This window comes from Salmo trutta, chromosome 27 (assembly GCF_901001165.1).
Source record: "Salmo trutta chromosome 27, fSalTru1.1, whole genome shotgun sequence".
NCBI lineage: Eukaryota > Metazoa > Chordata > Actinopteri > Salmoniformes > Salmonidae > Salmo > Salmo trutta.
Genome location: NC_042983.1, coordinates 7,102,310 through 7,116,504, shown reverse-complemented (window position 1 = coordinate 7,116,504; position 14,195 = coordinate 7,102,310).

Here is a 14,195-nt window from a genome sequence, read left to right as displayed (position 1 = left end):
CGCTCCATCCACCAATGCCACGTTGCACCACAGACTGTCCAGGAGTTGGCGGATGCTTTAGTCCAAGTCTGGGAGGAGATCCCTCAGGAGACCATCCGCCACCTCATCAGGAGCATGCCCAGGCGTTGTAGGGAGGTCATACAGGCACGTGGAGGCCACACACACTACTGAGCCTCATTTTGACTTGTTTTAAGGACATTACATCAAAGTTGGATCAGCCTGTAGTGTGGTTTTCCACTTTAATATTGAGTGTGACTCCAAATCCAGACCTCCATGGGTTGATAAATTGGATTTCCATTGATTATTTTTGTGTGATTTTGTTGTCAGCACATTCAACTATGTAAAGAAAAAAGTATTTAATAAGATTATTTCTTTCATTCAGATCTAGGATGTGTTGTTTAAGTGTTCCCTTTATTTTTTTGAGCAGTGTATATAACTTTGTGTACCAGTCAAGTTTGGACACAACTACTCATTCAAGGGGTTTTCTTTATTTTTACTATTTTCCACATTGTAGAATAATAGTGAAGACATCAAACCTATGAAGTACAAATATGGAATCATGTAGTAACCAAAAAGTAAGCCTTTGCCTTGATGACAGCTTTGCGCACTCTTGGCATTCTCTCAAACAGATTCATGAGGTAGTCACCTGGAATGCATTTCAATTAACAGGTGTGCATTGTTAAAGGTTAATTTGTGGAATTTCTTTCCTTCGTAATGTGTTTGAGCCAATCAGTTGTGTTGTGACAAGGTAGGGGGTATACAGAAGATAGCCCTATTTGGTAAAATACCAAGTCCATATAATGGCAAGAACCGTTCAAATAAGCAAAGACAAATGACAGTCCATCATTACATAAAGACATGAAAGTCAGTCAATCCAGAAAACTTCAAGAACTTTGAAAAGTTCTTCAAGTGCAGTCGCAAAAACCATCAAGCGCTATGATGAAACTGGCTCTCATGAGGACCGCCACAGGAAAGGAATACCCAGAGTTACCTCTGCTGCAGAGGATAAGTTCATTAGAGTTACCAGCCTCAGAAATTGCAGCCCAAATAAATGCCACACTGAGTTCAAGTAACACAAACATCTCAACATCAACTGTTCAGAGGAGACTGCGTGAATCAGGCCTTCATGGTCGAATTGCTGCAAAGAAACCACTACTAAAGGACATCGATAAAAAGAAGAGACTTGCTTGGGCCAAGAAACATGAGAAATGTACATTAGACTGGAGGAAATCTGTCCTTTGGTCTGATGAGTCCAAATTTGAGATTTTTGGTTCCAACCGCCGTGTCTTTGTGAGACGCAGGGTAGGTGAACGGATGATCTCCGCATGTGTGGTTCCCACCAGGAAGCATGGAGGAAGAGGTGTGATGGTGTGTGGGTGCTTTGCTGGTGACACTGTCAGTGATTTATTTAGAATTCAAAGCACACTTAACCACCATGGCTAGCACAGCATTCTGCAGCGATACGCCATCCCGTCTGTTTTGGGCTTAGTAGGACTATCATTTGTTTTTCAACAGGACAATGACCCAACACACCACCAGGCTTTGTAAGGGCTATTTGACCAAGAAGGAGAGTGATGGAGTGCTGCATCAGATGACCTGACCTCCACAATCACCCAACCTCAACCCAATTGAGATGATTTGGGATAAGTTGGACCGCAAAGTGAAGGAAACGCAGCCAACAAGTGCTCAGCATATGTGGTAACTCCTTCAAGACTAGTGGAAAAGCATTCCAGGTGAAGCTGGTTGAGAGAATGCCAAGAGTGTGCAAGGCTGTCAAAGGGTGGCCACTTTGAAGAATCTAACATCTAAAATAGATTTTGATTTGTTTAACACTTTTTGTGTTTACTACATGATTCCATATACATGTTATTTCATAGGTTTGATGTCATCATTGACTGGTACTGTACATTCATCAAAACTAAATGATACTGTCAGAATTGCAATAACATTAATCAAAAGAACACGACTGTCTGCAAAAATACTAACAGAAACATACTTATCTATTGAGTCTAAGCTGACAAAAAGACTGTCTGTCTTTTAAAAAATCCCAGAAGATCAATATATTTTATTTGCAGTCACCAAATCACTATCAAATTGTAAAGAATTTTTGCTATTACTCTCCTTTTATGCATATTTTCCTTAACAAAATGTCATACACATCAAATCCAATATTGTTCCTTTTTTAAAAGAAAACGGAAAATAAGCACATTGTGTGCAGAATTAATTCACTGGTATCATCACAATCCAATTCCGTGTATTCAATACACAGGCTGGTCTGCTCATAGGTTTGTAGTTTTCCATCGGCAAGTAGAAACACATTCCCCAATAGAAATAAGCAAAGGTGAATACAGTGGAGGAACACAACTGATATGAATGTATAGGTCTCAATCCACACCAAAGCAAAGCTCTGTAATTGACGGTCAAAATGTTGGAGATGATGACTTAAAAGTAACTAAAGTTACGTAGAACTACATTTATTTCATTCTCTGCATCTCTGCATGTCCGCAATGTTGTAAGAAATCATAAAAATTACACGGTCTCGTTACCTAGATCTGTACCTATACTGTATCTTACTACTGATAAAAAAAACATTTATAATGTGCAGTTGAATTTACTGATTGCCAGAAACAGTGAACACATTTGCAACCTTTTCTCTTCACGTGTTGATATTCTGTGAACTAAACACTTTACAATAAATGTTGTACTCATTGATGACAATTGTATTTCAAGTTTTGCAAAAGTGGGTCTAAGATATGCAATCCAGGTACAAAAGCAAGAAAATTCTGCAGATTGTATTTAAGTATTTGATCATTGTTGTTAGGAACATTTAACCACAGTTCCAAAAAAAAATACACAATTGAGAAAAACTGTAATAAAATACATGTTTTCCCATCTCAAGAGGTTAAATAAATAGAAATACTATAGTAAGTGCCTATTAATTACCCAATAAAGTAACAGGAAGGATGGACGCTTGTTGTGTGCAACAGGGAGGGGCAATTGAATGTTAAATCATTTCTAGCCTGTCTAGCTATGGGTAGCAGGGTTGACTTACTTGACCTGTTCAGTTTTCCACCACAAAACACCCCAAAATTGCCAAAAAGAGTAGAATCAGTTCACCTGCATTTACAATTTGATTTGACTATTAGATGTTCAATATTTCTTTTGAATAATAAAAAAGGAATAGTTTCACCAGCGAGAGTTCAGCTCACTTAGCAGGGTTGACCTTATTAAATGAGGGACAGGGTTTTTTCCCGCCTCAAAATGATTCACCAATTACATGAATAAGTAATAATCGACAGAAATGACTTTGTCAAAGCAACAAAATAACTAAGACTTTACAATGATGAATGTTGGGGTTGAGTGGGTTAAAATCTTCCTAAAAGTCACATAGAATGCACAGAGGGACGTGTCAAAATTCCGAATTATGGCACCTAAGCACATGTCCCACGGGCAACCTCATGTAAAGTGTTAAACTGGCCTGATCCTGAAAATGTGCCCTATAGCCTACCGGATATGCTGCAGTGTAGCGTATCTCACAATACAAATGTACAAATAATTCCAGTGTCATGGTAACAAACGGACCAGCCAAATGTCCATGTCTGTGGGGTTGTGTAACCCTCTGGAAGGTGTCCATCCTTTTACTGTAGCTGTGACTGTGGGTTGCTAAACCACTGACTGTCGCTGTGGTAACAAACTATTACTCAAGGAGTCTTACATGCTTTTTTAGCCTTGCTTTCTGAGTCCAACCAAAACCCAAATAATCTTACGAAAATATTGCTCCAATGACTTGCGTGTCAAACTAGGCAGAGAAAGTCAACATTGTTCAAGACCATTGCAACAGCATTCATATCACTAGAGCATAAGAGAACAATCCATCTGAACTGGAAAGTCAATAAAACGTGCCATGGAAAAAAGAGAACAGGTCATAAATCATGAGTGGCCTTAACCTGAAACCCCTTGTCCCTCTGGCTGCAATGATTTATATCTTGGGCCTTAGGGCCTTATCATGGCTGAGTTCTGAAATAAAAAATGGAACACAGAACTCAAGGTTACTTTTGTAATGCCGGTTCTGTGATAACATGAGTGCGACGTATCACATATGGGAAATCGTCTTAGTGCATTTCACTACAGGAAGTAACCAATCACACAGCATCTGTCAGAGGCAGACAGGTCGAGTGGCAAAAAAGGTGGACCCCTCCCTATAAGGTGCCACTCGCCCGCCCACCGGTCATTCTCAAGCATGTCTCTCTTCCTTGCGCTCTGCCTCATGGAGGGACAAGTGGTGAGATATCTCACTCATACCATCAGAGAGCCGGGGTTACGAAAGTAACCTTGATTTCTCTTGCAAATACTTGTTTTGATGTGTCACATATGGGATATGGCCAACTACCGTATCTCAGACATGCTCTCCGAAGTCAAGGTTGTCTTCCAACAGTACCATCCCTCAGAGGCTCTGACACTGAGGACGGTATGCACCAACAAAGGTGCAGTGACATCGTCGGTAAAAACCTCATAAAATGTATGAGGGGTAGCCCAACATGCCACATCACAAATCTCCTATGAAGAGATGCCTTTGAACAGTGCACAAGAGGTAGCGAGCCCTCAGGCCCTCGAGGGCTTCAACCATTGCTATTATAGGTCAATATAATCCAATTAAAAGCTCAACAAGCATACTGGACACAAACAGTGGAGATGCACTTCTTCAATTAGAAAATTGTCACTGACCTTAGGCATGAAGGCAGGGTTAGATAATAACATATCTTGATAACCCCGGGGCTAACTGTAGGCACGAATGGTGAACTGACAGTGTGTGCAGCTCACTCACTCGCTTTGCAGCGTAAGGGCAATTAGTAAAGTGGTTTGAAAAAAGGAGAGATATTTCATCTCCACACTTTTCAGTGGCTCAAAAAAGGCTGCTGTGAAAAAGCCTTAAGCATAACAGACAGGTCCCAAGATGAACCAAAGGCTTCGAGACTGGACGTAAGCGAAGCGCACCCTTCGTAATATGATATGACAAAGGGTGCTACCCTACTGTGTAGATGTCAAGGCCTATAATTATAGGCCAAAATAATGGCTAAATAAACCTTTGCAGTGGAGAAAAAAACTCCTCTGTGTCAAAAGGTCCTGGATGGAGCCTCAAACATGTCACTTGCACATTGAGCGTGTAGAAGGGGCTCTAGGCACTCTGGATAGTCTCAATGACATTGAGTGGTAGGCCTGTTGCATTCAGAGTCGTCCTCTCACTGGTCAGACCTAGAGGGCCGTGGTTACTGGGTGAGAGTGGGAAGTATCTTAGCTCGCTTGGGTCATACAGATCCCTGTGTAGGACTCGTGGTAAAGCCAGAGAGGGATCTCTCCTACTCAGAGTTTCCCTGGCCATAGAGGCAGGAGTGTCACCCACCCCAAAAATCTGAGGGGGCACAAAGTATGTGAGGATGGCTGGAGGGTGGTCCGGAGGGGGGTTGGGTGACGTTGGAGAATTTGGAATTTTTCAAATACCTGAAACAGCTTTTTGCCGCAATCTAGAATAATAATCATTATGCTTAATTGCATTGTTCTGCATATCTCTGGGTAAAAGATGGAAAGGAATTGTTATTGCTAGCTATTCTAAAGTCTACCAACCTTTTCAGCAAGCATGCCAGCTAAGATAGTTAGACATGCTAGCTACTCTAACTTGATAGATAGCCTGAAATGGCTTCTTGGTAGCTAGTTATGAGGTTGGAAGATTGGGAACCTATCTGAGCTAGCTAAAGCTGAACAATTATATATCAAATATGTAAACCCGGACAAATCTGATGGGCACGTGCCGCTGTGCCCTCTATGTGCATGATGCCTCTGCATAGAGGGGCTATTAAGATGAGGGAGAGGCCTTGCTCCTTCACTCTGACTAAAGTAGGGAGTAGAAAAGGCACAGAGGAGGACAAAACATCACCCTTGCCAAGGATGTGGCAGTGTTTCCACCCCTAGAGGTTTGTTTTCACTACTTGGGAATGGAGTCTCCAAACCCCACTGGGTCGACGCTTCTAACAGGTGGAATGCTCTAGAGGTTGGAATGCGCTAGTGCACGTGTGTCAATCAATCAAATGTATTTATATAGCCCTTCTTACATCAGCTGATATCTTAAAGTGCTGTACAGAAACCCAGCTTAAAACCCAGAACAGCAAGCAATGCAGGTGTAGAAGCACACACAATGACACTGCAGAGGGGCAGAGAGTGCATCCCAGTAACTGTGGTACCTAGTAACATTTTTGAGCAGAGCGCCTTCTTTAACAAGACAAGCTCGAACCTTTCGGACTGTGTCTCACCGTTGTGGTAACGAAGAAAAACCTCTTTCTACTCTCTTTTTCTCCACCTGGCATTATACTAAGAGTCAAGGATAGAACGAGGATGGAGCCTTGAGATGGATTTCAAAATCCTCTCGGGTAAGAAACAAGGCCATAGCGGCGGGCACTCAGACCCACGCTTGGTCGTTCCACATCCTCAGTGGCCTTTTTTCATAGGGTTCCTGGGAGGGTGGGGCCTTGTGAGCTGAAGGGCTTTCGTAGAGGGCGGCTGCAGCAAATGACTGTTTGCTTCCGTGTTTGCCAGGGTATCGGCAGTCTGCTGCATCGCTGGGGGTCTAAGACCCTGTTGAACACGGAACGAGGGAGAGCTTGGTTTGTTGTTTTGAAAAGTTTGTTGTTTTGAAAGTGTATTGGAAGGTTTCTTAGTAGCTAGCTAACTTTTTAGTTTGGATCCCGCGATGCATTTGGCATCAATTGCTGGGACTGCTACTCTCTGTCCAGTGATCCTGCCGAGGCCGGGTTCAGTGATCCTGCCAAGGCCGGGTCTGAGGAGCTATTTGGCGTAGCAGCTAGCCTAGCTGCTAGCTAGCTGCCTATCAAGCTAGCGGGGTTTCTTGAGGGCTTGAACGCAGCCCGCGACGTGGTTAGCCATTATGGCTGGGACCACGGTTTGTCCCGGGTTTGGGTTTGTCTAGATCCCTGCTGTTTGTTGTGTTTAATCTTCCCTATGACCTGCCCTGTCTGGAACTGCGAGGAGGTACAGCGTAACCTACGTTGCTAGCTACTATGATAAAGACCAAAGGCGGCGGGAGTACCGTTGAGGACAGTGGTGTCTCTCTATCACAGGTGGAGGATCTTTTAAAACAACAAAAATAATTCTACAAGCAGTTGTTACAACAACAAGAACATAGCTTCAAGTGTTTTGTCCAAATACTGGTCGATTCAACTAATAAAATAATGGACGACCTGACCAGAGAGGGCCAGGACCTGATCAACAGTTTGCAGTTCTCCCAGGGTCAGCTCAACGAGGTGAAACAGGAGAATGGCAAGATGACAGTAATCTGTAAGTCATTGAGAGAGGACATCAGTTCTGTGTGTGAATCCATGATAACAATGACGGAACAACATGGTTGTGGACTGAATTGCAGAATCCCCACATGAGACCTGGACGGAGTCTGAGGACAAAGTGAGGGAAATGATCTCTGGGAAATTGAAGATGGACCACCGGAACATTGAGGTGGAGCGCGCCCACAGGACTGGAAAACCCACCACCGGCCCAGGTGACAGCCCCAGGCCGATAGTGGTCAAGTTCCTGAGGTTCAAGGACAAGGTCGCTGTTCTGTAAAGAGCCAAGAACTTGAGAGGAACGTATATTTTCCTCAACGAGGACTATCCTGAAGCTGTGCACCAGAAGAGGAAATAACTTATCCCAGCCATGAAAGCTGCCAGAGCGCTTGGGGACATTGCTTACATCTGCTATGACAGGCTCATTGTCCACGCTCCCTCCCAGAGGCCTGGAAAGGATGAGAGAGCCAAGCCTATGGGTTCATAGATTCAACCTCGCAGCACACACACACATACACTCACCAACTGATTAATGGACTGCTGAATGTATATGTTTTGGTCTCTTGCTTTGTTTGCTGTTTTCCAAATTATGTCTATCTCTGTTAAGCTACCCAGGAAAGGGCTGAAAATAGCCCATATTAATATATGTATCCTTAGAAATAAGGTTCATGAAATCAATAACTTGCTAACATCAGATAACATTCATATAATAGCCATTTCTGAGACTCACTTAGATCATTCATTTGATGATACAGCAGTACCAATACAAGGGTAGAACATCTAGACAGAAACACTTATGGGGGAGGTGTTGCTCTATATATTTAGAGCCATATCCTTGTAATGCCGGCTAGCAGAAGAAGCCCAACAGCCACTCCTATATTACCCTTTTTTCCAACTGGCCCGGACCCCCTTCTACTGCCGGTACGGGGCACGGAACCCCGCCGATCCTTCACGACTGGACTACCGACAAAATCTGCTCGAGGGGGTACTCAAACTGGCTCCGTGGCACTGCTAGCCGCGGCCCGCTAATATTAGCTGTCTAGAGCACACCGGACTGTTAGCTTAAGAGGCCCATCGGACAAATTCTTCGGCCACTATACCTATTTTGCCAATTGGCTTGGTTTACCACACGGAGCCCTGCTGATCCGTCTGCCGACATATTCAGCATGAGGAGGCCACAACAGACTTTGTTCCATCGCGACGTCCTTCTTAGGCCTTTCTGCTAGCTGCTAGCCCTGGCCCTCTATCTGCCTGAAGCCACTCACTGGACTCCCATGATTACACGGCTACGCATGCCTCTCCCTAACGTCAATATGCCTTGTCCATTGCTGTTTTGGTTAGTATTTATTGCCTTATTTCACTGTAGAGCCTCTAGCCCTGCTCAATACGCCTTAGTGAACACTGTAATTCCACCTCCAACACATTCGGTGACAAATCGGAGGGCCTTACCACTCAATGTCATTGAGACTATCCAGAGTGTCAAATCGGAGGGCCTGTTGTCCGGACCTCTGGCAGTCTCTATGGGTGTGCCACAGGGTTCAATTCTCGGGCCGACTCTCTTCTCTGTATACATCAATGATGTCGCTCTTGCTCCTTCCAGACTCACATTAAGCATCTCCAATCCAAAATTAAATCTAGAATCGGCTTCCTATTTCGCAACAAAGCATCATTCCCTCATGATGCCAAACATACCCTCGTAAAACTGACCATCCTACCGATCCTCGACTTCGGCGATGTCATTTATAAAATAGCCTCCAACACTCTACACAACAAATTGGATGCAGTCTATCACGGTGCCATCCGTTTTGTCACCAAAGCCCCATATACTACTGACCACTGCAACCTGTACGCTCTCATTGGCTGGCCCTCGCTTCACTCACTAGCTCCAGGTCATCTACAAGTCTCTGCTAGGTAAAGCCCCGCCTTATCTCAGCTCCCTGGTCACCATAGCAGCACCCACTCATATCATGCGCTCCAGCAAGTATATCTCACTTGTCACCCCCAAAGCCAATTCATCCTTTGGCGGCCTTTCCTTACAGTTCTCTGCTGCCAATGACTGGAACGAACTGCAAAAATCACTGAAGCTGGAGACTCATATCTCCCTCACTAGCTTTAAGCACCAGCTGTCAGAGCAGCTCACAGATCACTGCACCTGTACATTGCCAATCTGTAAACAGCCCATCCAACTACCTCATCCCCATACTGTATTTATTTATTTATCTTGCTCCTTTGCACCCCAGTATCTCTACTTGCACATTCATCTTCTGCACATCTACCATTCCAGTGTTTAATTGCTATATTGTAATTACTTCACCACCATGGCCTATTTATTGCCTTAACTCCCTTATCTTACCTCATTTGCGCTCACTGTATATAGACTTTTTGTTTTCTTTTTTTCTACTGTATTATTGACTATGTTTGTTTATTCCTCTGTGTTGTTGTATGTGTCGAACTGCTATGCTTTATCTTGGCCAGGTCACAGTTGCAAATGAGAACTTGTTCTCAACTAGCCTACCTGGTTAAATAAAGGTGAAATAAAAAGAATACCAGTAATAAAAATGCTTAGAGTGTTATTGAAGTGTTTTGGTTGTAGGTTCACTTGGCTTATCTAAAGCCTTTTCTTTTGGTGTGTTGCTAAAGGCCACTAAGTGCTAACAGTCAATATCTAAATAATACGTGTGAAAAGCTTGCTAGTGTATGTCATGTAAACAGAGAGGTCTACTTTCTTGGGGACCTGAATATCACTGGTTTTCATCAAGCTGTCCGCTCAAGAGATATCCTCTCACTGTAACCAGTGCCTGTAATCTGGTTCAGGTTATTAATCAACCTACCAGGGTGTTTACAAACACTACAGGGACAAGATCATCCACATGTATCGATCACATTTTTGCTAATACTCTAGAACTTTGTTCTAAAGCTGTATCCATATGCAGTGATCACAATATTGTGGCTATATCCAGGAAAGCCAACGTTCCAAAAGCTAGGCCTAAAATAGTGTATAAGAGATCATGCAAAAGATTTTGCTGTGTCTCTTATGTGGATGATGTTAAACATATTTGTTGGTCTGATGTGATTAATAAGGAGCATCCAGACACTGCACTTGATGAATTTATGAAATTGCTTCTTCCAATTATTGACAAACATGCACCTGTTAAGATTGTTAGAACTGTTAAGGCTCCAAGGATTGATGAGGAATTGAAACATTGTATGGCTGAAAGAGATGGTGCAAAAGAAGTGGCTATTAAGTCTGGCTGCACATCTGACTTACTGCATATTGAGAAGTTATGTGACTAAACTCAACAAAAAGAACAAGAAACAGTATTATGAAGCCAATATCAATTATATACAGTGGGGGAAAAAAGTATTTGATCCCCTGCTGATTTTGTACGTTTGTCCACTTACAAAGAAATGATCAGTCTATAATTTTAATGGTAGGTTTATCTGAACAGTGAGAGACAGAATAACAACAACAAAAAATCCAGAAAAACAAAACGCATGTCAAAAATGTTATAAAATGATTTGCATTTTAATGAGGGAAATAAGTATTTGACCCCTCTGCAAAACATGACTTAGTACTTGGTGGTAAAACCCTTGTTGGCAATCACAGAGGTCAGACGTTTCTTGTAGTTGGCCACCAGGTTTGCACACATCTCAGGAGGGATTTTGTCCCACTCCTCTTTGCAGATCTTCTCCAAGTCATTAAGGTTTCGAGGATGATGTTTGGCAACTCGAACCTTCAGCTCCCTCCACAGATTTTCTATGGGATTAAGGTCTGGAGACTGGCTATGCCACTCCAGGACCTTAATGTGCTTCTTCTTGAGCCACTCCATTGTTGCCTTGGCCGTGTGTTTTGGGTCATTGTTATGCTGGAATACCCATCCACGACCCATTTTCAATGCCCTGGCTGAGGGAAGGATGTCCTCACCCAAGATTTGACGGTACATGGGCCCCGTCCATCGTCCCTTTGATGCGGTGAAGTTGTCCTGTCCCCTTAGCAGAAAAACACCCCCAAAGCATAATGTTTCCACTTCCATGTTTGACAGTGGAGATGGTGTTCTTGGGGTCATAGGCAGCATTCCTCCTCCTCCAAACACGGCGAGTTGAGTTGATGCCAAAGAGCTCCATTTTGGTCTCATCTGACCACAACACTTTCAGTTGTCCTCTGAATCATTCAGATGTTCATTGGCAAACTTCAGACGGGGATGTATATGTATTCTTGAGCAGGGGGACCTTGCGGGCGCTGCAGGATTTCAGTCCTTCATGACGTAGTGTGTTACCAATTGTTTTCTTGGTGACTATGGTCCCAGCTGCCTTGAGATCATTGACAAGATCCTCCTGTGTAGTTCTGGGCTGATTCCTCGCCGTTCTCATGATCATTGCAACCCCACGAAGTGAGATCTTGCATGGAGCCCCAGGCCGAGGGATATTGACAGTTCTTTTGTGTTTCTTCCATTTGCGAATAATCACACCAAATGTTGTCACCTTCTCACCAAGCTGTTTGGCGATGGTCTTGTAGCCCATTCCAGCCTTGTGTAGGTCCACAATCTTGTCCCTGACATCTTTGGAGAGCTCTTTGGTCTTGGCCATGGTGGAGAGTTTGGAATCTGATTGATTGATTGCTTCTGTGGACAGGTGTCTTTTTTACAGGTAACAAGCTGTGGTTAGGAGCACTCCCTTTAAGAGTGTGCTCCTAATCTCAGCTCGTTACCTGTATAAAAGACACCTAGGAGCCAGAAATGTTTCTGATTGAGAGGGGGTCAAATACTTATTTCCCTCATTAAAATGCAAATCAATTTATAACATTTTTTACATGCATTTTTCTGGATATTTTTGTTGTTATTCTGTCTCTCACTGTTCAAATAAACCTACCATTAAAATTATAGACTGATCCTTTCTTTATCAGTGGGCAAACATACAAAATCAGCAGGGGATCAAATACTTTTTTCCCCCACTGTAAAGAATGATGGAAAAAACTTTGGAGTACTTTCCATGAAATTATGGACAGAAAGACAATTTCAACTCCATATTTTATCGAATCAGATGGCTTATTCATCACAAAACCACTTGATATTGCCAATTATTTGAATGATTACTTCATTGGAAAAGTGGGCAAACTTAGGCAGAAAATGCCAACAACGAACAGTGAGCCATCGTATTCATGCATTAAAAAACAAATAATGAAATAAAAGCATTCCAAGTTTGAATTTTGTAAAGTTAGTGTGGGGGAAGTGGAACAATTATTGTTAACGATCAATAGTAACAAACCTCCTGGCATTGACAACTTAGATGGAAAGCTACTCAGGATGGTAGCTGACTCTATAGCCACTCCTATCTGTCATATCTTTAATCTGAGCCTAGAGGAAAGTACTTGTCCTCATGCCTGGAGGGAAGCCAAAGTAATTCCGCTACCCAAGAGCGGTAAAGCTGCCTTTACTGGTTCTAACAGCAGATCTATAAGCTTGCTGCCAGCTCTTAGCAAACTGTTGGAAAGAATTGTGTTTGACCAAATACAATGCTATTTCTCTGTAAACAAACAGACTTTCAGCATGCTTATAGAGAAGGGCACTCAACATGTACTGGACTGACACAACTGACTGATGATTGGTTGAAAGAATTGATATTAAGAAGATTTTGGGAGCTGTACTGTTAGATTTCAGTGTAGCCTTTGATATTATTGACCATAACCTGTTGTTGAAAAAACGTATGTGTTATGGCTTTTCAACCTCTGCCATCTCGTGGATTCAGAGCTATCTATCTAATATAACTCAAAGGGTTTTCTTTAATGGAAGCTTCTGTCAAACATGTAAAGTATGGTGTATCACAGGGTAGCTCTCTAGGCCCTCTACTCTATTCTGTTTTTACCAATGACCTGCCACTGGCATTAAACAAAGCATGTGTGTCCATTTATGCTGATGATTCAACCATATACGCATCAGCAAACACAGCTAATGAAGTCACTTAAACCCTTAACAAAGAGTTGCAGTCTGTTTTGGAATGGGTGGCCAGTGATAAACTGGTCCAGAACATCTCTAAAACTAAGAGCATTGCATTTGGTACAAATCATTCCCTAAGTTCTGACCTCAGCTGAATCTGGTCATGAATGGTGTGGCTGTTGTACAAGTTGAGGAGACTAAATTACTTGCCATTACCTTAGATTGTAAACTGTCATGGTCAAAACATATAGATTTAATGGTTGTAAAGATGGGGAGAGGTCTGACCGTAATAAAGAGATGCTGGGCTTTTTTGACACCACATTCCAAAAAGCATGTCCTGCAGGCTCTAGTTTTGTCCTGATTATTGTCCAGGCATTTGGTCGAGTGCTGCAAGGAAAGCAGCTGGCCCAAAACAGAGTGCCACGTCTTGCTCTTCATTGTAATCAGAGGGCTGATATAAATACTATGAATGCCAGTCTCTCTTGGCTAAGAGTTGAGAAGAGTCCGACTGCATCACTTATTTTTATAAGAAACATTAATGTGTTGGAAAATGTTACGGTCGTTGATGGAAGGATCGGACCAAGGTGCAGTGTGGTAGGCGTACATTTTCATTTATTAAATGAACACCGAAACAAAACAAATACAAACAAAACGTAACGTTCAGTCGGGCTACACAGCACAGTACCAAAAACAAGATCCCACAAACTAAAGGTGGAAAAAAAGGTTGCCTAAGTATGATCCCCAATCAGAGACAATGATAGACAGCTGCCTCTGATTGGGAACCATACCCGGCCAACAAAGAAATAGAAAACATAGATTGCCCACCCTAGTCACACCCTGACCTAACCAAATGGAGAATAAAAGGGATCTCTAAGGTCAGGGCGTGACAGAAAATCCCAAATTGTTTGCATAG